Source organism: Vicia villosa, unplaced genomic scaffold (genome assembly GCF_029867415.1).
Source record: "Vicia villosa cultivar HV-30 ecotype Madison, WI unplaced genomic scaffold, Vvil1.0 ctg.001596F_1_1, whole genome shotgun sequence".
NCBI lineage: Eukaryota > Viridiplantae > Streptophyta > Magnoliopsida > Fabales > Fabaceae > Vicia > Vicia villosa.
The window spans coordinates 264,496-268,408 of record NW_026705669.1 but is presented as its reverse complement, the minus strand read 5'-3'; the positions used below and the strand labels follow the sequence as shown (position 1 = coordinate 268,408).

At 36.7% G+C, this 3,913-nt stretch overlaps 1 long non-coding RNA gene across 1 annotated transcript; it reads left to right on the top strand.

Annotated features, from left to right (window-relative positions):
* The first annotated feature begins 596 nt into the window (after positions 1–596).
* LOC131635941 (uncharacterized) lies at positions 597–3,089 on the top strand. Its single transcript, XR_009293909.1, has 3 exons — positions 597–1,908; positions 1,996–2,236; positions 2,849–3,089. It is a non-coding gene; the product is annotated as an uncharacterized LOC131635941 (long non-coding RNA).
* The last annotated feature ends 824 nt before the right edge of the window (positions 3,090–3,913 follow it).

Genomic DNA, 3,913 nt, shown 5'->3' with positions numbered 1-3,913 from the left:
CCTATTTTACTAACCATGCAGCCAATACATAGAGATAATAAAATAGCAGTTATAGCGTACGGAAAATAAAATGCGGAAAGTATAAAGTCCTAATTACTATTACATCACAAATTGAATAAGCGACCTATACATAATCTCTAAAATTTTAAATAGATAAAATAATTAAATAACGAACACAAATCAAGCGACATTCATTGGAGTTTGGGATGAGAAGAGAATCGGGAAAAATAGAGTTTAAGAGGAAACTGGTATTTGAACTAATTAAAACCTATTTTTTACCTAATTGCTAACTAATTGTTAAATTAAAATAAATATGTACAAAAACAAAATTAAGATTAGTTAAAACCTATGTCTAATTAAAACCTAGTTTTATTTAACCTCAAAAAATTAATTTTTAAAAAGCTAAATTATTAATTAACATTTTTTAATAAAAATTAAATTTTTAAAAAGACCATGTTTTGTGTGGAAATATACTAATTTAATTAAAAAATAAAATTATAAAACAAGAAGAAAAAAACAAAAACAAAACAAACAAAAGAAAAGAAAATAAACAAATAAAAAAGAGAAAAAAAAAAGTTAAACCTGGCGTGTGTCGCACGCTCGCGAAAATGAACAACAGAGTCGCCACCAATATATTTATCCCAAAGAGGGAAAGGAATATAAGAAAACCTAACAAAAGAAGGAACAGGGTCTTGCGACCAGAGAATCTAGGTACGGGAGCCGGTTACGCGAGGGGAAGGTATTAGCACCCCTCACGCCCATCGTACTCGATGGTATCCACCTATGTTTGTTGCTATCTAAAGGGTGTGTGCTATAAATCTAAGGCCAAGGGAATGAGAATGCATGCAAAAGAAAGAAAAAGAAATACGGGAAAAAAAAAGGTTTATAAATAATTGTGCTCGCTTAGGCCCCGCGACCTAATGCCTACGTATCCTTTTCAGGAATCAGAGCGTCGTAGTTCGGCTCTTTAGTTTTTGTTTGTTTTTGTGTTTTTTAGTGGACGGAGTTACATTCGCAATCTAGCTTCAGGATAGCAGCTCGTTGAATGGAGTGTTATGTGTTACCAGTCTGCGATCGAAAGGAAGCAACATGTCCGATTAGGAGAAAGAATGCCTCAGAGGCGAGATGAAGAAGAGATTTTGAGTGTTTCAAGTCGAACCCTAAAGCAAGGGAGACTCGAGTTGCTCTATGGTTTGTGTTTTTTAGAAATTGGGAACTTACGCTCGAATGGTTCCCTTAAGCAAGGGAGATCCAAGCACTCGAATGATTCCCTTAAGCAAGGGAGATTCAAGCTTCCATTCCCTATTTAATGATTTTCACTTTTTTATTAATGTTTTTTTTAGTATCTTCTTGGTATTCTTTATGGGGATTTAATTTGGATATTGTTAGATGTTTTAGCACGACGGCGCCGAAAGTCTCGGCTTCTCCGATTCATTTCTCCGGTGAATTTGACGATGCGCAAAATCTTATCTTCTCCGATTCGATTCTTTCTTCTCACCGATCTCACTTCTTTTGACCTCCTCTGAGCTTTTGCGTTGACGTTAATGGCACGGCACCGTTGTTGGTTCGAAACAAAGAGCGAAGATGATGATGAGATACCGTTGTTGAGAGCGTGAAGATGCCGTTTCAGAAACGACCGCGACCTGCCGTGTGATGAAGCTTTGTGTGTGAAGACGGTGGTTGGCGAGTTAGATGAAGATGATTGAGGTGTGAAGCACAAAGATAGCGAAGATGACGAAGAACTGTTGGTGTTCGTGGAGCCTTCTCTTGATTCTCGTTTCTTATCCCTCTGTAGTTCGAAGGTTGAACGGATTCATGATGAATGATTCGATGTTCTTTGATTGAAGATTGGAGAAAGTGATAAAGATAACGAAGGTGGCCAAGGAAGATGATCGAGGGTGATTAGAGGTGAGTTATCTGTTATGAATTTTTTGTTCTCTTCTGTTATCCTCCTCCTCCGAATTCTATTATGCTGATAAGAGTGGACCTTTGCAGAGAGAATTGAAGAAAGTTGAAGAAGGTTGAAGAGGTGTGGTGAGGAATGAAGGTCGATGAATGAAGAGAGTCAGAAGTGAAGAAGAGTGGAGAATTGGTGATGTTGCGGAGAGTGATGAATGAACAAAAATGGTGGAGAGAAGATGGTGATGAAGTGAAGAGAGAATGGAGAGAGCCCGAAGAATGAAGAGGACCCCTGTTATATAGAGATAGAGAAGCTTGAATCTGAAGTTAAAATGAGGTTGGTTCTCTGATTTTCTTCTCTGTCTTTTTTTTTCTGTTGAGAGTTGGTTAGTTTCTGTTACTTGAAGTTAGTTGGATTCTGTTGTGAGGTTATAAGTTAGTTATAGGGTGGTTAGGTAGTTAGTTATGATGAAACTGAATTGGTTATAGTTAGTTATGTATGTTATGCAATTAGTTAGGATGTGTAACTGTCAGCTTGTTAGGAGAACTAGCAGTTAGTTATTTTCTGTTTGGAGGTTTGTTATATGTTGGGTTTTTGCTGTTGGTTAAATCAGTTAGGGTGGTTAAGACATGGTTCTGTTAAAAAAGGTTAGTTGGTATAAGGACTGTTATATGCAGAGTTAGTTTGGTTATGTGAAATGCGTCTGTATTGAATGGTGAGTTATGAACAAGTGTGGTGCATTGTTTTGGTTTATGCAGGGCTGGATTTCATTAGTAGTGAAGTGACTTGAATGTAGTGTGAAAATTTTTTGGATTCTGAAACTGTATGTGTGTGGTTTTGCAGCAAGTTTGGCATGGACTTGAATGATTTTTGGACTTGATTGTCTATATGCTGCTGACTTGTCGGTTTGATCTCATGGTTATTTATGCTGATATTTAATTGTTGTAGGTTGCAGGGATCTTGGAATATATTGAAGCATGAAGAGGAGCATAGTTTAGCATAAGCTTTTCTTTTGGTGAAAATAACTTAGACTTGAATTCTGTATAAATGTGGGTGAGTTATGAATGGTGTAATGTTTGATTTATATGTATATGGGACCTTGTATATTTTTTGTAACATGAAGGATTTTGAAATGGACAGTGGGTTTGTAATTTGTTGTGTAGCTTTTGAATGAATAAACCTCGAACCGTGTTCAGATGAAATCTTAATCCAAATTCGTACACGTAATTCCACCTTTGCGTGCACTTTAATCTTTCATAACAAATCAAACATTAATTTACCTCATGCTTGTCCCTTAGTATTGTTTTGATCACCTTGAAGAGATATAAACAAAGAATGTTGTAATCTTGTGATCCAATACCTCGAATGATAATAAAAGCCCACTTGAACTAACCAAGTCTTAGAATGTAACCCAATGTAAATGTTTGTATCACGCATGAAGAAAATAAACCAATTCTTAGTGCCAAACCTGGAATTCCGTTAACAATATAAACCAAAGCAAGCTCTAATCCAGGGTCCTTGATCTTTTCATGAAATGCATGGTGTGTGTAATGACCTAATAGATGAGATTGTGAGATGTATAAGCCAGTTAGAAAAAAAATTAGATGGGCAAATTTTGGGGTGCAACAGCTGCCCCTATTTAATCGTCTTAAACCTGAAAGCGAGATTGGCGCTAGCCTTTCGCGCATTCAAGGTGGAAGAAGATTAAATACTAAGTGAACCTGAAAATTTGCCTTATGAGAGATATGATCCACTGGGGAAGAAATAGTGTCAACTCCATTGTATCAACTCTGGATTAACTCTGGGTTAGAAATGAAATAGAACTCAACTCTGGGTTGAAGAAGAAAACTGGGTCGACTCTGGGTCGAAGAATAAAGGGAAGGGATATAGGCATCAACTCTGGGTTGACAAAGAAAGCAACGAAAGAAAATCAACTATGGGTTGAAAACAAGAGATAGACATCAACTCTGGGTTGAGAGAAGGAAAGATGAACAATTAGAAATAACCGTCAAC